This window comes from Camelus bactrianus, chromosome 11, assembly GCF_048773025.1.
Source record: "Camelus bactrianus isolate YW-2024 breed Bactrian camel chromosome 11, ASM4877302v1, whole genome shotgun sequence".
Lineage (NCBI taxonomy): Eukaryota > Metazoa > Chordata > Mammalia > Artiodactyla > Camelidae > Camelus > Camelus bactrianus.
The window spans coordinates 49,171,887-49,193,452 of record NC_133549.1 but is presented as its reverse complement, the minus strand read 5'-3'; the positions used below and the strand labels follow the sequence as shown (position 1 = coordinate 49,193,452).

Below are 21,566 nucleotides of genomic sequence, written 5' to 3'. Positions count from 1 at the left end.
TCTGATGGAGAAGATTTATGGTCACATATGGGTGAGAACTGCATTCAGTGTTTATTAAACATCCTCTGTGTACCAGACACTGTGCTAGATTCTGTGAACAAGGCTGACTTGATTCCTGTTCCCTTGTGGTTTATAGATGAATGAGGAAAACAGACTTTAGACAATTAATTAGAACTGCAGTAAGTGTTGGGAAAGAAATAGGAAAAGAAAGGCTCTAGCTGAATAGCTTCTTTCTCAGAAGGAGAAAGCTGTTGTTAATACTGAAAAAGCCAAGTGGATTAGTTTCCACATACTGAAAACTCTGTACCTGTGACTGATTTAGGTTTGAAGCTACAATGTATTATGGGCCGCAGGAGCTGCTCTGTGCTCTGGGAGAAAGAGGTGGCCTATAAATTCAGGTTTGCTGATAAAGGAGGTAGGTTGGAAAGTCAGGATCGTTATCTAGCTGAAGCGATGCACTAATGCGGCATAAAATATACTCAGGTCTGCCATTTATTGTCCCCTCAGCTGGTGTAAGGTTACTGTTGAGTTATTGGCTGTAGCAAAGATGGTAAAGTGATGTGGGAGCATAATACATATTATACACAAATGCTGGCATAAACACTCTGAATGTATAGGCCGATGCTTCCATTTCATCTTGTTCTGTAAATTTAACTTGGTTTTAGGATGTAGGACTTAAAGCACAATAAATCATTAGCATCATTTCAGGACACACAACCTCAGAACGATGCTATCTCTTTGGCTTAAAACCACTCTGATTCCTCTCCAGAAAAACACTTCACCAGATGTTCCCCATTCCCCTGAGATTCATCTTTCTGAAAGTAGATTGCCAAAGAATTGACTTGGAATAAAATGATACCTCAGAATTTTAATATTTAATTTCAATAGTTCCTCTAAATGAGGACAGAATTGGGCCTGCAGATAATACAGACCTTCTGAATTTTCTTTGATTTGTGTTCTAACTCTATTTATGAGCTGTGTGAACTTGATTAAGTTACAGAACCTCTCAAAGCGTCAATTACTCACCTGTAAAATATAAGTTATAATATTACCTACTTGATAGAGCTGTGGGGACTTAAAGGTGCTCCTGCATGAAAGGGCTTAGCAGAAAGCCTGAGATATGCTAAGTTTTCAACAAATAAGAGTAGTTATGATCATTAATCTTATCTTTATTAACCTCTACCGCTGTATCTAGGAGGTAAACAGCAAATGCCCCTTCCAGTGAAGAGTGGAGAGAACCCACTCTTGATTCCCCAGAGTTATAGAAGCAGTGATATCACTAAAGGAGAACAGGCATGTCCAGCAGAATTCTTTTGGTTTTGATAGAAATCCAGTTTAATCTACTCACAGCCAAAATGGGATTTATTGGAAAAGGTAATGTGTTAAGCAAAGGATATGTGTTGCCTTTTATTAGGAGCAAGTCCAAATATTTCTGCCCACTGCATTTTGATATTGGAGTCCCCAAAGGAAAACACAGCAGCCAAGCACTGGGTGGACAGTGCTTCACTCACATGGAGAAAAGACAGAGTGAGACCAGCTCCCAAGTGGGCACCAGTCCCCTCTGGCCAGCAGGTTCCCTCCTAGTGACTAATGTGGGCCAGTAGGCCTGCATGCACTCCTCTTGTGCTGCAGGAGAGACACCGTGTCCTCTCCCTACTGGGGATAAGCAGGTGCCACGTGCCACACGTGCTTAAGCAGGGCGAGAGTATACACTGAGTCTGAAACTGGGAAAATTGTTCTCACACAAGGTGTGGAGCTCAGCACAGGCTGTGGGACTCTATCTCTTGGTAAGGAAGTGTTCCAGGCCCAAGCCCGCATTCTTTTTTTCTTTTTTTAATTTAAGTATAGTTGATTGACAATATTGTGTTAGTTTCAGGTGTACAGAGAAATGATTCAGTTATATATACATGTTTTCAGATTCTTTTCCATTGTAGGTTATTACAGGATACTCAATATAGTTCTGTGTGCTGTACAGTAAATCCTTGTTGCTTATCCAGAAGTCTGATACCAACCTGATTTTCTTTTGCTCTTCTTGGGTTTATATGTGATTTGGACTTCTTGTGTTCTGCCCAAAGAATATTTTCCTCATAATGAAAGCCCAGTGACTGTATTGGAATATTTGTTGGTACTGAACATTTTGAATCAACTTTTTAAGTTATGGAATGCCCTTTTAGTGCAAATACTGAAATACATGCGTATATATATTTCTCAAGTCTTCATTACAACAATATTTCCTTGGATTATAGTAGAAATATTTGTTCCATTGCTTTGGTTTTCTTTTCTGGGGACTCTAATAAAATGTGTATCAGATCTCCCTTGTCTAGCTTCTTTGTCACTTCCTCTAGAAGTCTTTTTTCCTATGTTATTTTTCTTGTCCCTGTCTCTTTTTTACACTTGATTCCCTTTCTGTGCTTTTAGTTGTGCTTATTTTCTCTTGTGTTTCTGCTTATTCTTGTATTTCTTCCGATTTAGTCTTTATCCTGAAACAGCATTTTTTTCCTAATTTTTTGTATTTCAAAAGTATTCTTTCACTGCATAATAACTCCTTAAGACATTAGATTAAATCCCTTTTTTCCTTTGCTTTTTTAAGGGGGTGGGTTTTCCTTGGCTACTCAAAGGAGGTTCCCATGGAAGGGGTAACAAGACCAGGCTGGCTTTCAGTTTCATATCTAGATGATTCCCTCTCGTATTATGCAGATTTCACACACTTCTCTGTCTCAGAGTTAAATCTGATCCGGAATTTGTTCTGTTTCAGCCTGTGCCCCTTGCCTCTAAGGCTGGGCTCTCATCTTTATGCATCGTTGCTACGAGGTCTGGGGACTTTCTTGGATCTGTGTTCTCTGGGCCTCTACCCCTAGGATGGAACCTTCACCCTCCTTTGCCTCCAGTGTTTCTGTCCTGCTCAATTTGGCTGCTCTTCCCAGTAATCTTCCCTTAGAGTGAGGTTCTGTCCTTCTGGAAGGGAATATTTTATGGATATTTCTGAGTTTCCCTAGGGTTTAGACTAGCTAAACCTTGTTTGGTTTTGCACTCACTTGCCCCCTGAAGCCTCTGAGCACTTTCCCAGTTTTGCTTCAGTCTCAGATCCTTCTCCCCAGGGTTCTGCTCAGAGAATGTGCTTCACTTGGCAGAGTAAGTAATTTTGGATTTTATTTTTCATTTCTCCGTCTTGTTGGTTACCTTGCTTGCCCCTCTTCACTTTCTGTACCTTGTGCCCCTCCAGTCTTGATTCGGTGCAGGTCCTGTAGTCCTTGGGGTCCTGCTCCAGGATTCACATAATTCTCTGTCACCTGGTGGTGTTGATAGCATTACTGGTGTATTAAAAAAAAAATTCCTGGTAGTCTTACTTGGAATTTAGGAAGAGTTCATGGAAGATAAGAATCTAAACTAACTCCATGACAACATTATCAGAAACTCTAACCTGGAATTAGAATAATCTAATCAGCATTGGTTTCAAAAAAGCATCATGTAGAGTAGTGGTGATAATTAAATCCATCAAGGTCTTCAGTCACTTTCAAATGGTTCATCTGTTTGTAGCAAAAATGTATATTCATACAACAGTTTTAAATCTGCCTCTGTTATCTACGTAAACATACAATTTTTACATCTTGGGACATGTGCTTGGTAGGGTGTTTTGTGGGCGTGCATGTAACCGGTATGTGACCTTGTTTAGCACTTTGATTAGTAACCAACAATTCCATACACCTGGTATATAATTTTTGTTCCTGGGTTCCCCACACCACCACTCTCAATAAGAAGTAGGCATCTATGTTATACTCGTACAGAATTCTGTCCTTTTCATTTCTGACACGTCAAATATTGTAATTATATAGTAGTTTGTGTGCTGTATTAGATTCCTAGGCATGCCATCACAAATTGCCACAACTTGGTGGCATAAAACAAGAGAAATTTATTCTTTCACAGTTCTGGGAAACCAGAGGCAGAAAATCAAGATACTGGCAGGGCTGCACCCTCCGGAGGCTCTGTGAGAAAATCTGTTATTTGCCATGTCTAGTTTCTGGTGGTTGTAGGCATTCCTTTGTGTCCTTGGCTTGTGGCTACATCACTTGTATTTCTGCCTCTGTCTTCCCATCTCCTTCCTTGGGTGTCTGTCAATCTCCCTCTAATCTTTCTCTCATAAGGATACATGTGATTACATTTAGGGTTGACTCAGGTTATTCAGGTAAGTTCCTTCTCTCTACATCTTCAATTTAATCACATCTTTGGCCATAAAAGGTAATATTCACAGGTTCTGGGGATTAGGACATGGACATACCTTTAGGGCCGCCATTCAGCCCATTTCATGTAGCATCTCTCCTACCAAATATCTGGTTCTTTTAGTTTCTGAGCTTCACAAAGTCAAGATCATGTCCTTTTCTCTCTTGATAAATCCCTAGTTTCCAGCACTGTGTCCGATCCACTTAACTAATATTAACTAATAGTCAATAAATAAATAGTTGTGGAATAAATATGTTATGAATTGTGTATAATTGCATCTCTATTAGTCTGTGGCCTAAGCCTCAAGCAATCTGCTCAACCTATAACTGAGTGGGGAAGTATCATATGAATTCTAGAGGATCAGACCAACATTTGTATAAAGATATGGTGTGATACACGAGGTAGCTCTTTTTGAGCTACATTAAGTGCCTTCTAGAATTCCAGAAGCATTTCTTTATTTTACCATACTTGAGAGCTTCATGAATTAACTTCTTACATGACCTATAGTAACTATTTCTGTGTCCTGTTGTGATCCATTTTTCTTGGATGTTCAGCTTGGTGGCATTGTATTAAGGCAAGAATTGCTTCAGGGCTGATAGATTGACTGTCTTAGTGGCCAGATCATTCTACTTGTGTTAAGCAGTTCTTTAAAAATTAATGTTTACCCTGGCTGCTTCCAATGCAATTTTGAAATAACTTCTGTACTTAATCCCCAACAAGCAAGACAATAAAAATACTTTTTAAAAATACCAGAAATCAATTTTTTTTTAAAAAGGAGAGGTACAAATGTATTAGATACTCAGGATAATTATTGTAATCATGTTCTAAGTTAGGCAGTGTTATTACGGGCGATTGAAAAACATTATTTAATTAACAAACTGAAGAAAAAGAAAAAGATAAATTCATTAGATGATGTAAAGGTTTTCCTGACTCTGGACTCTAGCTGGAGGAATTTAGTGTATGTATTTTATTTATGAAGTCTCATTGGTTAATAATTAGATTTGTCCTACCCTACTCCCTGTGTTCTTGCTGAAGCTTCTCTCAGTTGCAGATTTCTTTGCGGCTTTTTGGTAATATATTGGAATTATGGGGAGGTTGAATGGCAGGTAGTAGCCAGGTACATTAGGACATTTCCCCAAATTTGTTTTGCTTCTAAGTAATGCACATTTAAATAACCAGAGTGATTTTTTTAAAAAGTTCCATAGTCAGGACTGAGGAATCCTTCAGAATGTTTGGAATTTGATATGCTTACTCCGCTACTAGTAGAAATCACTATCCTATTGCACATGTATCAACAATGAATGAATAAGTCCCTGAAGAAATTGGGGCATTTAGAGCTAGAATGCAGCTCTACTTTCCTTCCATTTTTTTACACAGTTCCCCTCAAGCTGTGTAATTCCCCTGTTTCTGATAACAAGCTTCTCTTAACCTTTCGCAGACTTTCCTTTCTCTTCTGTATGTCAGTGGAGATGCTTCTCTTTCCTAGGGTGAATTCCTCCACCTTGTTACGGGTCATGTCCTTTTGATCTCATAAAGAACTTGATTCTACCCATCATCTGCTTTCCTCCTTGTAATTTCAACTGCTCTCTCTTACTAGCTCTTTTCTTTCTATATGTAAACATTTATCTGACAAACAATTATATGACTTCTAACTATTAGGATACAGTAGTGAGGAAGGAACCCCAAAAAGTAATATCCCCAAAGAGATGATAGCATAATAGAACAGAGGATCAAGTAAATAGATAATTCTAATACAAAGTAACAAGTGTTTTGATAGGTGTAAAATAAAACATTACAAGCTCTTTACTGTTCCTTCATCAAGAGGTGGAGTGTAATTTCCCCTCCTCTTCGTTGCAGGCTGGCCTTAGTGATTTGCTTGATTGATAGAATGTAGTGGAAGTGACATTCTGAGATTTCAGTCTAGGTCTTAAGAAATCTTGCAACAGGACTTCTCAGAGCCTTTAATATGTTGAGATTCTTTGTAAATTTCCAAGAAGTGGAAATAAACTATTGAATTCTTTTTCTGCACATTCATTAACTGGCTTATGGTATGTCAGTGTGGGAAATACTATTCTGTTGTGTTTCTGTATTTGAATAAAACTTAAAGAAAAAAAATGAGACCTATGAGAGACAATGGCTTTGCTGTTCATTCTCAGAGAGATGATAGTAGGAAATATATAGGTTCTGGAAATTAGGCCTACCCTGCCCTCCCATTTTAAGTACTTGTTTGACATTAAAACAAAACTACAGTTTAGGAACAGTAAAAAATTTAATCAAAAAAGAAAGGGTTTTGATCTCGGTTATAGATTTTTGAATATAAATTCCACAGAGCCCCTAGATCTGTGACCTTCTTAGAATTATACATATATGGATTTTGCGGTGAGAAGATCCATATTAGATTCTCAGAGGGGGTCCCCGACCCAAAAGAGGGCAAAACTACTAGACTAGATTATTTTTAAGCTTAGCCCAGGTGATCATTAATTCAGTATCATTTCAAAAAAGAAAAGTATTTATCTTATTAGTTGATTTTTAAACCATATGCTTGCACTCACTTAAGTGAATAGTTCACTTGAAAGAAATACTTGATTATTTTCTTTAAAAGGTTTTTTAAAAAGCTAAAACATTTTCTTCATATTGGAAAACTCCCAACAATTTTGATATGCTTTGTAGAGTTAACAGAAAGGCTCAAACTTCTACAATTACGAGTGCAGAATAGGTCATGAATTCTCAAGTCAGAATTGAGGGTGCACTAAAAATGCTTTGAAAGTAATTCTACTCTTTAGTTTTAAACTGATTTTATTAGAGGTATTGTTTAAGAAGAATACTGAGGTGAGTGAGTGAAGAATCTTCCCAACTCAAAAAACATTCCCAGTGTGGCTGGAAAGCAAAGAACTGAAGCAGTTATGTAAACATGGAAGAGCCAGCTTAAACTGTCTGAGCCCTTGTCTTAATTGCACACTAGACAGGAATACTTTCTTCTTTAGGGGTTCAAATGATCCAGTTTGGTTGTGTCCTGATTAAATTAATTAGAAGGACGGATGTTTGCTTTCTATCTTACTCTTGTGGTGACGACCCTGACATACAAATTTTTACAAGTGCTCCTTCTAAACATTCACAGCTAAGCTTTATTAGTTAGGTGGAGAAGCTGTTAAAACTCAGTTTCTTCATTTCTTAGGTGGTGCCCACCTAAGTTATTTTTGGAGGCTTCTGGCTGCTGCTTCTCTGGTATCAAATTAAATAGCTGGCAAACAGGGTCTGGGCATCCATTTCCCAGATGGGTTTACAGGTCAGGGTGTATCCCTGGCACCTCTGTTTGTCACTTCTTGCTTCAAGTCTTTTGTTCCTTTCTTACCTCCTCCTTTCACTAAATCAGTAGCAGTTGCTGATCTTCCTTTCAAGTGAAGTTACAGGATCTTTATTCTCATTGATCTCTCAGGGATAAGCCTGCATTTGTTCCTACAGAGGCCCAGTAGGGGTCACTGGGGTAATGGTCGCTTGTTACTGGTCTCCTTTATGGTTGATATAATTGGGCGAGCAATGGACCCAGATATCTTCCTGAAAGGTGTACTTTCACACCCCCTGCACTCTATCCTGTAATTATCTTATTTTAGGAGCCAGAGAAATCCGAGTGGTTTTTAGAAAGGAAGCACATCTTACCCTGCTGCCTGGTAGTGCTGTTGTCAGTTTCGTGTTGCCAGAGGTATATGGTCCCATCCCCAGAGCCTGAGAGGGAGAACTGGCCATCTGTAGAGCTTACTTTATTCTGACAAACCAGGGATGATGTTTCTTCAGCAGTGTTGGGGGATCTAGTAATGGGTTTTATCATAGCTTCATGACGGGGATTTTATTTGGCTGGAGAGAGAAAGTCATGTTTAGAAATAGGGGAACAGATAGTGATGATCTGGACCACTCAAATGCTGAGATTTAGAAGGATGCCTTGAGTAGTCAGCTGCTCAGCCACATTAGTGGCAAAAGGTTTGATCCCCAAGAGAAGACAGACTTGGATTGTTCCTGGAGTACTTCTTAATTGTCACCTCAGTGAAGGGTACCCTAAATATCCTATTTAAAATCGAACTCACCAACATGCCTGAATCCTTCTTTGCTGACTTGACCCCACCTTTTCCATAGCCCTTATCTTTCTATATACTGTAATTAAGTTACTGATGACTTGAGTTTAATTTCCATCATCCCATGTTTCTCCATTAGAATGTAAGTTTCTCCATTAGAATCTCCACCCAGGCAGAGATTTTTTTTTTAGTTCATGAAAATTCAGTTGAACCATATAAAATGAAATTCCATGTTGGAGGGATAATACAGTGCTATGTCTCAAGAATATAGGGCAGTGCCTGGTACGTAGTAGGCCCTCAAGGAAAATTGACTGAATAGTGGAGAAGCAGCACTGATACTGCACGTCAGTGATCAGCAGGAAGGAGCATGGGAGGCATGTTTTCATCTATGGTTGAAAATTTTCTCACAAGCTCTAGGCAATCTTTTCCAGAAAAAAAAAAGAGCTCAAGATAATTATTCGATAGCAAGTATTTTTCTGTTGGCTAATGTGTATGAAATATTGTGGGAGGAAATGACACTGCAGCTACACATCTGCCTCTTCCAAAATCTCATTTCAAGCATCCCACTCTGACTGCCAGCTGCTGGCATCCTCCCTCCAGCAGAGAACAGGAGGACTCCACTCCTGTGAGGCTACAGATTTCTCCTTATTGATTTACCCTTTACATCCTCACTTGGATTTGTACTCTCCAGCGTTCGTCCTTATGACAAGTCCTTTGTAAATATCCTCCCTCCATTGGTGGTCCCTCTCTCCCGTCATCATACCTTCTTGGCAAACCCTCCACACCATCTTACACCAGCCGCCTGAGACATGCAGCCAGTGTCTCTCTTTTCACATGGGGAAACTAGAGCTCAGAATCAAGAGATTTATTCAAAGCACACATAGTTAATAATGGTAGTAACTTTAATAATAATAACAAACAGTATTCATTAAACAAATGCCTTGTGTCCAGCATTTGACACAATCTCATTTTCATAGTAACCCTCTCCCCGTGGATATTAATATATAGAGGTTCAAGGAGGTTGAGTAAGTTGCCCAAGGTCACCCTGCCTGTCAGCAGTCTACATTCAGTCTTTCAGAAACAGGGTACTGAGCCCATAACCTCTGCAAGCAAGGTGCTGGGGACTAAGTCTACAGTGGTGAACAGAACAGACATCGCCCGTGCCCTGATGATGACACAGTAGTGGGCAATATTTATTAAAGCTCTTACCAGGTCCTAGGCATTATTTTATTTCACTCTCACCACAACTGTGTGATGTAGAAATTGTTAAGATAATACACAATTTTCAGATGAGAAACTGAAGCTTAAAGAAAGACATTCATTCCCAAGGCCCTTTGCTGGTAGATGAATAGTTAGGATAAGTAAATGAACCCTGACTTCCAAGTTCATTCTTCTTGTCACCATGTATACTTCCTCCTGGAGCTTGAAGTCCAGTGGGTGAGGAGAACACGGACAGTAAACCACAAAGAAGCCCATGAGACTTTCAGGTTGCCTTATACACCCACTGGAAAGGTAGTCTAGGGTCAGTGGACCTCTTACTCCCCTTCGGTAATAATCACCTTCTGGCCTGCCAGTCCCTGAGGGTTGTGGGACTGTGTGTGCAGATGTCAGCCAGGTGGTTCATTCTTAGAATTTGACATCTTAGATGTCAAGCAAACTCAACTTTTCCATAACAATTTCTACCAAATGTAAAAAAAAAAAAAAAGCCTGTCAAGTTTCAGAGAAAGAAAGTGCTTATAAACATTCCAAACATTTGTTTTGTGTTGGCTGCACGTGTGACTGATAATTGTAATCTAATTTAGTGCACTGAATTGGAAAGGAGTAATTACTGCACGGGACATTTTGGAGTAAATGATTTATGGTTGACCTATGGTAGATTATTAATTTGGAAAAGGGAGGAATTTTAATGCAAATTAATTAAGTTTGGAGCCCTTTCTGATTAGGTTGATAGAACAGTGGAAAATTCCAGAGCCTCTGTTACTGGCTGAATTTGGACTTGAGACCGGTGGTAAACATTCTGCTGGTGTCCGCAAGACTTGGGTGTAGAGCCACAGGCCTGCTGCCAGGCCCAGAGCCTTTCTGATCTGACCAGAGGAGAGCCCTGAAAGAAAAACTGTCTCGTTCTTCAAAAGGAGCATGCACCCTCACGGAGTGTTGCCATGCTCCAAGATATTTGTGTTCTTTCCAGTTTGTTGATCTCTGGAACCAACCAGAACCACCATCACCACCACTTACTGAGTGCTTGGGGTGAGCCCCGTGTTGTGCCCAGGGATGCCCAGCCTTCCCAAGATTGACATTTTGTTGTGGGATGCTGTTCTGTGCATGTAGGATGCTGAGAAGCATTCTTTGCCTCTACTCACAAGATGCCATTAGCATCCTTCAGTTGTGACAACCCAAAATATTTCCAGATACTGTTGAATATACCCTGTGGGAGTTGGGGGGCAAACTGGCCCCTGGTAAGAACCACTGTGCCAGATGCTTTATGTGTATTATCTAGTTCATTCCTTATAATACCCTGCAAAGCAGGTGTATTAGTGTCTGTTTCATAGATGAAAACACTGAGGCTTACAGAGGTTATATTCGAGTAGAGTCACATAGCTAATACATGTTGAAGCCAGGATTTATACACATACCTGTATTGACTCAAAGCCCGTTTTCAGGTGAGTGATGTTTTTGAGGTGAAGTTCCCTCTCGTTTTTAATAAATAAGCAGAAGTCAGGCAGTTTAGTGATGTGGTCAAAATTACACGACTAATTTGTAGCAGAGGTTAGGCTACAACCTAAACATCCAAAACAAGCTGATTATGGGAGGTGGGGATTCAGCTGATAGGTTAGGCTACAACCTAAACATCCAAAACAAGCTGATTATGGGAGGTGGGGATTCAGCTGATAAGTGAAAAGGCACATTCATGGTGACCTTGGCTGTGTTGCTGGTCTTCAGTTTCTTCTTTGTTCTCTTTCAAATGGTACTTTTTATATTTATTTGAACAGTTTAGCTTTTGAGTATAAAAGGGTGTTTGAAATTTGTGTCCATTAACTCTAAAACACATACTGAGATTTAAAAAAAATTTTTTTTAATATTGGAAAGCAACAGACCCTTAGATTGCTGCTTTACAATTATGTATGAAAGCATTCCAACCCACTCAAATGTTTTGCTAACCCACCTTCTCACCAGCAGGTGGAAAGGAAGCCAAATAGTCCGGTGGGGATTCTGTTCTATTGCTAGCATCCTCTGGTTCTGCTGATGGGCCTGTGGGCAAGGGTGTAAGTAGCTGCATGACTATAATAAAACAGCATCAGACAGCCTCAGATTAGATTTTTGCAATGGCTATTCCAGCCAGCATTGTTATTCAAATCCACATGTAACACAGTGGGACCTGATCTGAAATTTCTGCCCAGTGAGTGCCTAACCACGGAAATCAATGTTTTCTGCATAGTCGATAGGCAAGTGCTTTCAGAATCTGTTAGGCTGAAGAAATCTAATAGAGAGATCTGCATAATTAGCTCTTTGACTAATCGTGCTCTTGCCTTGGGGTAAGAGGCAATTTAAGCTGCAAAAACAGTTTCAAACATTTGAACTGTCGGGAAAAAATGTTCAGGATTTGTACTTTTCAGATCTGGGGTGAGATGGTTATTCTTCAAATAGCATGTCCCTGGAAAATCTTCGGCCTCTTGGGATATAGTTTTCTTGGCGGCGAGTAGGTTTCTTTAGGCTCAGAGATACTGCTGGGTTCCCATGAATGTGTGCCCATGGATCATCTGAGGCTAGGGGTCCTGACCACAGATGTGGTCAGTGAGGAGGACTGGCCCAGCGGGGCAGAGTGAGATTTAGCAGGCAATAGTACCTACCTGGTGATGACAGAAGATATAAAGGAAATTATTTCAAGATTTAAAAATACACTATAGTGTATTTTTTAGACTTTCAGGTTGACTCTGCTAGAAGGCCCACCCCAGTCAGAGTGTTGAGTTCCAAAGCTCATCTGTGGAGTCAGAACCCCAGCTCTCCCACTCACTGGCTGCATGACCTTGGATGAGCTGTGAAATTTCCCTTGGCTTTGTTCTTCTCATCTGAGGACAAGTTTGTAACAAGAGCAACCTCATGGAGTTGTTTATAAAGATTAACTGAGATAACACCAGTAAAGATTTAGATCTGGGCACAACATACAGCGCTTAGCAAATGCTGGCCGTTATCGGACAGTTTAGCTCAGTTGCTAATGGGGTAAGTAAGGCTCAGAAAAGCAACGGCGAGCTGGATTCCATGTTTTCTCTGTTCCTAGAACCCAAGGGCTTTCATGTGCATCTGTCCTCTGGTCTTCTGAGACCCACCCCCATTTTTTCCAACTTTCTTCTAACCAAGTGCTTTGTCAGGTAGAGCTCAACCCAGGCTAATCACAGTTTGGGGAGGAGGGCATCACTGTATCCATCACCATCCATTTTCATCTTCAGAAACAAAGTCTGGATCATTGGCATATCCTTTCCTGAGACTAGGATAAAAGAATGGGAGAGATGGATGACTGGTGTTGCTTTTTTCTCTGTCCACGTTCCTCTTTTAAAATGCTCAATATGATCACCAGGGCATGCTGAAGTAAAGAGGATTAAAGCCATCCAAGATCAGCTCCTTACTAACACAGATGACATTTGTAACAAGGTTATTGCACACCCAGGAAGCAGATAAGCTCTTTTGGAGGTGGAGGAAAAAGCAATCACCTTTAAATTACCAGGCTCCAGAAGTAGGGTTGGAGGTTATTAGAGATCAGAGGTATTTATGGATGGGGTGACCCTTTAACTCCAAGATTGGAATTTGAATAAAAGATGTCACTTTTTTTTTGGACAGCCAGGACAGCTATTGAGGACTCTGCACACCTCTGATGTGACTGTTCGGTGCTTTGATGAAAGGAAAGATGGCTTATTTATTTTTAATCTTTCCCATTTCATTCTTCCAACTTCAGGTTAATGACTTTCCTTCTTCAGTATTGTAGATGAATTAGGTTGTCACAGAGACATACACGCAATCTGCAATTTCATCATTTTTTGAGGCTATATGTATCAACAAAGTTACTGATTTTCAGGAACACAGAAAGAATATGATTTATGTTATATAAACTCTTTAAATTGAGTGTACATACTTCTGAGTTGCTATTAACCTTAGGAAAGAAATTTGAAGATTTTCCAGAACTTAATGACCTCTCACACAATTAAAAAATTTTTAATGCAATTTATGTCTTTCCAAAACATTTTGAGGCATTTAATCACTGATCATGTAGGATTAACAGTCCTTTAAGTACAAAATCATCCAATGGGCACTGGTGTTAGTGAAAGAATAAAAATGCTAATTTATTGCTTAATTCAATCGTAATAAATTTACTCATCTCAACAACAAAAAAGGACTTACTTAGAAGTAAGAGCATATCCAGATTTACATACTGATAAAAATGAAACAAAACATAAAGATAACCAAGTTAGAAGTTTTATTAAAGAACACTTTCCCTGCAATAAAACGTAAGCCAGGTTCTGACATTTACCAGCTGTGTGACTTTGGGTGAAGGGCTTACCCACGCTGTGCTGTCCTCAGGGGGCAGGTATTGATTGCTAGGAGGCTTTATTGAGATAATGTATATAAAGTGGCACTGTGCTCATTCCAGAGTAACCACTCTACAAATACTAGTTATTGTTTTTTTCTTATATACTTGGAGTTTCTGTATCTTACTCAATTTTAAGTGGCCTTTAAACACCTTTAAAGATTTTTGGAACAGGCAAGAGTAAATTACAAATTAATAGGTTCCTTGTGTGTGATAGCCACAGAAATGGAGAATGAGCCTTTGATGTGAAATTGCTTATTGTATTCTGATCTTACAAAACCCATCTTTTCCAGTGAACTGGAAACAGGGACTCGACCAAGGCATGGGGGAGAGGGAATGTCTGAAACTGGGGGATGGCTCAGACAGACTTCTTAGAGAACAGGGTATAATCAAGCTGCCAAGAAGAGTCAGGGCTCACATCTTGGCATAATTACTTACAGGTCCCCTTACACTAAAGTTTTTTGGCTAGACAATAAAACTATGGTCACCCTAATAATAACTCCACTGGGATTTCTCTGGAAAGAGATCGTGTTGATACTGACTGAGACAGGGGCATTGAGAGAAGCCAGGAAACGTGTTGCTTAGGTCTTGGCCAAAAAGTTGATCTGTCATCTTACAGAAAAGACTTTCAGTGTCTCAGTCCTAATAAGTCTAAAGGAATTTTTCTAAGGTTTCATTAAATATGAAAAAAATACAGCTTTCTAAGCACAGTGTGATTAATTAGATCAATTGGCTTTAAGTCTTTGTTTTTCTTCATTTCAATTTAAAGTTAAGGAGATGACCAAACAGTCATGGATGTGAATGAGCTGTTTCTTTGGGTGTTCTAGGGTGATTAAGCCTTGGTGGAGGTCACTGGAGTCCAAGGTCTGGTCCTCAGCTGTGCCGACCCACAGACTGGATTTTCTAACAGGCCTTTCAGAGCCCAAAGACTGAGGGCAGTAGGGAGAAAACTGCAGGTTTCAAGGGCAATGAAAATAATACCTAGTAAGCGTCAAACACTGTTCTAGGCACTTTGAATGAGTCATTTGATCTCGTTAGTTTCTGCTTCACACGCTGTGCATTTGAGTTTTCCTGGGGCATGACCAGTCTTAATTATGTAGCAGACACTTAGGGTCATGGGTCATGCTGTGCTCAGGCTCATTTAGTTTCTAAAAAGCCTTATATGCATTTCTAAAAGACAGAGAAAGAACTTACACATTTTCTAAAGTAAATGCTCTAGGTAATGGGAGTTCTGGGTAGAAGTCTATTTCCTTATTTTCAACAGGGAAAATTTAGCCCCTTATTTTTATGTAATGTATATTTGTCTCTACACCATTTAGAGATATAGGCAGCTGATTTTGGAAATAAAGACCCAAAGGCAAAACAGAAAAAAACCTTGTTTTCCTAACCAGAAGGATGTGTGATTTGATGGTTTGGGAGAAACTGGCTTGCTGGAAATGTCCCTGATGATGATCTCAGTTCACATCTGTTGTAGGGAAGCAGATTTTTTTTCTGACCACATAGTCTTTGATAAGCTTGCTTTAAATCTTTGGCTCAAAGATCCCAAAATCATTACCCAAAGGGTGACCCTCTTTTTCCCCTGGCTCTGAGGACCCATGCTCTAGGCTAATCAGCAAGCTCTTAGAAGTGTTACCATATCCCATGGAACTGGCATAGGAGTCCAGAAATGAAGTCAACTTGGAATCACAGATTGTTGAAGCCCAAAGGTGCCTTAAAGAACATATAGTCTAATATTCACCTAAGGGGTGTTAACCGAGTCCAAACTCATCCTGCTCACTGCACGACAGGCCAGTAAATCGGAAGACAAAGTGTTGGGGCAAGGAATAACGACTTTATTCAGAAAGTCAGCAGATTGAGAAGATGCCCCCATCTAATGTTCTTGAGAACCATCTTCCCCAAGTTAGAAATTCAGGCTCCTTTTAAACTAAAAAGGAAAGGGAGCGTGGTTGGTTGGTCCAAACTTCCTGGAGTCAGATTCCTTTGTTTTTGCAGCTGTCCACATAGGTCAGGTCATGATGGTCCTGTAAGCCTCCACAAGACCAGTGTTATTCTCTGTTCTGCAAGTTTTTATCTCTATATGAATGGAAAAGTTTTATACCCTTAAAGGTCAGAGCCTTGAGAGCGGGCTGTGTTGTATGTTTCAGGCCATAGGCAACATTCTTTGACAGAAGGTGCAGAATTGGTATGACTAAGCACAGGAAACAGAGCACAAGGAGTGAATCTAATATGGAGTCAGATTTTCATCCCCATTACATGGCATATTGTGCGCAGCTGAGGTAAGTGTGTGCCTGAAGTCACTTAATTCACAAGTCAGTGTCTAGACTAGGATAGAGGAGACAAGTAACTTATTTCTTTTTGTAGAGAGTAACTCCATGCCCAGATACCCTGTCTCCGGTCTCTAGTGGTTGTGGGTCTAGGAGGAGGCAAAGAATTGCCATGTCAGAGCAGCTGCATTTGAGATTCAGTGTCCTCTCAGCTGTGCACTGTGGGCTTCCTCACGTACCATTGTGTAAAGCAAGCGTGAAGTTATTTTGCTGGTGGTAATTACAGAAGACAATCACATCAAAGAAGAGGTTCTGTCTGAAATTGGGAGGCCAAATAAAAAAGAAAAGCAGAATGAACCTAGAGGAAGAAACTTTTATAGCACTAAAAAACCTGGAAAGGCCTGAGGCGTATCATCTATCCATCGCTTTCATTTTGCAGATGCAAAAATGGGTGAAGAAAGAACATGTCCCTGCCTCTGAGAGGACAGCCTTGAAGGATGAGAAAGAGACCTTGGCTTGTGGACTCAGACCATTCTAAAAGATCTATAGGACTGTTCAACTTCATTGAACCATACTTTTCCCTTTACTTCTGCAGCTCACTCCCGAGTGAGGTTGAGCATGGATGATGTGATGTGTGTGGACTCTGAAACCCCTCCATGTTGTAACCGTGTCATGTGCTGTGTCACTATGCATCAGGGTTACTCGTGACATCCTGCCTTCATCCCCACTCCAGGAGAAGGCAAGTCTGGTTGTTTTGGAAAGACGATAAGATTTTATGGGAATAAGTAGACATTAGCATGTAGGACTCCCCACATCTGAAAATGACTGACATGGCTGGTTCTCACACTATCTGTAATTCACAGTCTGTTTCTAGTGCATTCATAATTTGGAAAAACAAAATAGACATTTTTTCCTTTGTCAAATTTCTTTAATTTATATGTTTTGGGAAAATATTGGCTTCCTTCCCCAGTTCTTCAGCTGCTGTCTACTGCAGTGAATCAGCTTAAATTTATCTAGTCAAGTTATTTTCTTTTTCTTTCCAATGTAATGGAAGAATATAAGCCCTCCCAGACATATCACACTAAGAAATATTGGGAAAAAATGGACAGGATGGTTTCCATGAAGAAATTAATGGTTGACGTTACAACATGCTTAAGATATGTTAGGCACATAGATGTATTTTGGGCTTCTCTTCTTTACTTTGAAAATGCATCAGCCCTTCATCATTGAGTGCTGTTCATCCTGGAGAGGTCCAGCATCGCTGGCCCAACGCTGTTTTGTTTACTGTTTCAGGGTGTATGGGATGAAACTCTCTTCCATCTCTTCATTTGCATTTTGCATCTTGGGTTTACAGAACGAGGCCATGCCCAGATATTTACGGTAGTCGTCTTTTTCTTCATTCCATTCATATATTTCTCTCTGAATTTTGGACCCTTTGATACTTTTTAAAAGCATCTTTATTAAACAGACAGATTTAAACCAACCTTAAGCAGACACTGAAAATAATTCTTTATAATTCATTTTTAATTTCATGAAGCACACTTTCCTACCTTTTAGCCAGTAGTTGTCATCACCTAGACTATTTTTGAGTACACAGCACAAAGTAGGTAGACGTCAGAAATAGAAGGGTAACCGATCTTTGAAGGTTAAGGTCTAGAATGCGTTTTGAAAGCAAACAAGACTCCTCAAGATCAACGTTGAATTCTACTGAGCTACTTTTGTAACTTACAGAGCACCTGCATTTTCCCTTAACTCAGCCTTCAAACCTCCTCTCCTCCCAGATGCTTATGCAGAGTTGACTACCACTGAGATTCCTGCTGAATTATTTCTGTGATAGGATCTGACCTGCTGCTGAGCTAATCAACAGCTCATCTCTCATTTGGGTCTTCTCTCCTCCATATCAGCTCCCAGTGTTTTGTCGGCTTATCTGCCCTCTGATCCTCTGAAAGAAGGACCAAGGAAGGGAGGAGAGGGAGAAAGGCAGCTCCCAGTTGAGGTCCATCTCTTATTAATCCAGGCAAGCCCTTCTTTAAACATGAAATCCCTTAACACTAATGGTTCCTAAAATCGGTCTCAATGTTAGTAGTTTTATTTAGGAGAAAAAAAAGTTCTCTGGTCAAATAAATTTGGGAACTGCTGACTTAAAATTAAATGAGCTTCTTTATTGCAGACTTTCTCCAAGCTTTGAATATGCTAATGTGCATTGTGAATCTGCTCCAAGGCAATGTGGCATACAGCTTTTCCCAAACCTATTTTCCTGAGAAACATTATTCTTTTGGGGAGCATATTTTGGGACCAATGTTTTACAGAACATAACTTGTTAAAACTCAGTTTAATTTTTCTCTTTTCTTTAACTCAGTATTTGCCAAACTTCAGCCACTCACTTATCATCTTTATAATTTTTTGCCAATGTATTCCTTAAAATCAGTTCACTTTTTCACTTAAGTAAACTTATATGAAAAGGAAATTACTGTAAATGGAAAATAAGAATCACTTGCTATACATAGAAAATAACTATGAAATTAAGTAGAATGAAGCAATATTATTAATAAATTCAAAAGTAAACTAAAAATAGACACAGACAGTAATATATTGTGAAGGATAAAAGATTATTTTTCCTCTACCCATCTAGGTTCTTGGCTGAACATCTCTGTAATAAAAAGATTAACAGGAGAAAAGCAAACAGAAGTTTATACTTCCTGTACACATGGAAGATACCCAGGAAAACTAACTCCCTGAAATGGTCCAACCCCTCAGTTAAATAACATCTCCCAGTAAAGACAAAAGAAGATGTTGGGCAGGGAGGGAGTCAATTATGGGAGGTGACCAGGTAAAGCACAGTAAACAAGGGTAAGGTGATTTTCAACTGAAATCTGCATAAGCACCTTACCCTTGCTTACTGTTTAGGATGATTCTAAATCTCTAGAAACTTTTCTCTTCCTGATACAGAGAGATGGAGACTTCCCTTATAAATGTAAATGTCTCTCACAAAAGGGTAACCTCTACTCAGTTTTCAGAACTTTTCCTATGTCTGCTGTTTCTTAAAAATAACCAACCTACAATAATCCTTATGCCAGAGAGGTATATTTTGAGGTGGTATATTCTGCCCTTCAATATTAAAGTGATATATAAAAATATATGCTTGAGAATAAGTTCCTCTTGAGAAGAATGGAGACAGTAATAATAATGGAAACCATCTGGTGACTGTTGCTTATTTTGGATAATTATGAGGAATCATTATTGAGTGCATTCTGTTTTTTGGTTGATAGAGTATCTTCCTTCCTCTGTGCACAAAGTCAGACAGGCCAAAAGTTATTTAAACACTTTCTGAAATAGAGTTGGATATTAAGAGCTAATTTCTTTTTATATTTTTTCTATTTGCCAAGCAATTGGTTACCTTATCTCTTTTTCCTGTTTAATAACGAATTTCAAACATAGAATGTAGAAAGAATATGCAAATAACCATCTTCTATAGTGACAAATATGAATTTTTTCTGTATTTTCTTCTTCTTGCCTGAATTATTTTTATGTAAACTTCCTATTGACATGGCGTACATTATTGCCGAACTATTTTAAAGTAAATTAATGAGATGATATGTCATTCTTAAATTTCTCAGCATGCATCTCTAAAAATATTTTCCCATGTAGCCACAAGACCATATCTATCATACCTAAGAAACAATAATAGTTTCTAAACATCATCTAATACTCAGCTCATATTTAAAAACTTTTGTTCAAGGAAACTTTGTTTCAAGAAGCCATTGAGTGTTCTCTAGATGATCTTTTGAGAATGTCAAGTTATTTGATCCTGTCTGATGTTAAAAGATAAACTGAGGTATATTAAAAACTTGAAGAGTTTATCTGAGCAAAAATCAATTTGAATCAGGCAGCATCCAATCTAGCAGAGAAAAAGGAGCTCCAGGGAACTGCACAAAATGAAAGACTTTTATGCCAGAAGAGAGCAGGAACCAGCAAGTTACAGTAGGCAAAAAAGCAGGTTGGTTATTGAAAAGTTACTTTCGTTGAGGGTATAGCAGGTGTCTATCAGGCAGATAACCTAACAGTGCTGAAGAGGTGATTTTTTTTTAATTGAAGTATAGTTGGTTTACAATATTAATTTCTGATGTACAGCATAGTGATTCAGTTTATGTATACATACACACACACACACACACACATATATATATATTCATTTTCATATTCTTTTTCATTATTGGCTGCTACAAGCTGTTGAATATAGTTCCCTGTGCTGTACAGTAGGATCTTGTTGTTTATATATTTTATATATAGTAGTTAGTATCTGCAAACCCCAAACTCCCAATGTATCTCTCCACTCCCACTCCTTCCCCTCTGGGAACCATAAGTTTGTTTTCTATGTCTGTGAGTCTGTTTCTGTTTTGTAAATAGGTTCGTTTGTGTCTTTTTTTTTAAGATTCCACATAGAAGTGATATCACGTGGTATTATTCTTTCTAATTTTGCCTTACTTCACCTAAAATGACAATCTACGGGTCCATCCCATGTTGCTCCAAATGGTATTTTTTTTTATGGCTGAGTATTATTCCATTGTGTATGTGTGTGTGTATAGATAGATAGATAGACACACACACACACCCCATAGTTTTTGTCCAGTCATCTGTTGATGGACATTTAGGTTGCTTCCATGTCTTGGCTATTGTATATAGTGCTGCTGTGAACATTGGGGTGTGTGTATCTTTTTGAATTAGAGTTCCCTATGGATATATACCCAGAATTGGATTGCTGGATCATATGGTAAGTCTGTTTTTAGTTTTTTGAGGAACCTCCATACTGTTTTCCATAATGGCTGCACCAAACTGCATTCCCACCAGCAGTTGTAGGATGGTTACCTTTTCTCCACACCCTCTCCAGCATTTATCATTCATGGACTTTTCATGGCCATTCTGACTGATGTCAGGTAATAACCTCATTATAGTTTTGATTTGCATTTCTCTGATAATTATTGATATTAGCATTTTTTCATGTTCCTATGGGCCATTTGTATGTCTTCCTGGAGAATTGCTTGTTTGGGTCTTCTGCCCTTTTTTTTTTTTTTTTTTTTGCTTTTGTTATTAAGTTGTATGAGTTGTTTATGTATTCTGGAAATTAAACTTTTGTCAGTCTCATCATTTGCAAATCATTTCTCCCATTCTTTAGGTTGTCATTTTGTTTTGCTTATAGTTTCTTTGTTGTGCAAAAGCTTATAAGTTTAATTAGGTCCCGTTTGTTTAATTTTGTTCTTATTTCTATTGCCTGGGTAGACTTCCTAGAACACTGCCAAGATTTATGTCAGAGAATGTTTTGCCTATGTTTCCTTCTAAGAGATTTGTCATGTCTTATATTTAAGTCTTTAAGCCGTTTTGAGTTTATTTTTGTGTATAGAGTGAGGGAGTGTTCTAACTTCACTGATTTACATGCTGCTA

General features: G+C 39.0%; 1 long non-coding RNA gene across 7 annotated transcripts in view; it reads left to right on the top strand.

The window, feature by feature from the left end:
• The window catches only part of LOC105081842 (uncharacterized), a 150,093-nt gene that overhangs the window by 45,703 nt on the left and 82,824 nt on the right, over positions 1-21,566 (top strand). The window contains exon 1 of one of the 7 annotated variants that reach the window (XR_012510207.1): positions 3,088-3,132. The exons of the other annotated variants lie outside the window; for them this stretch is intronic. This is a non-coding gene — a long non-coding RNA (uncharacterized LOC105081842). Of the gene's footprint in view, positions 1-3,087; positions 3,133-21,566 lie in introns of those variants that run through there. 7 annotated transcript variants of the gene reach the window in all.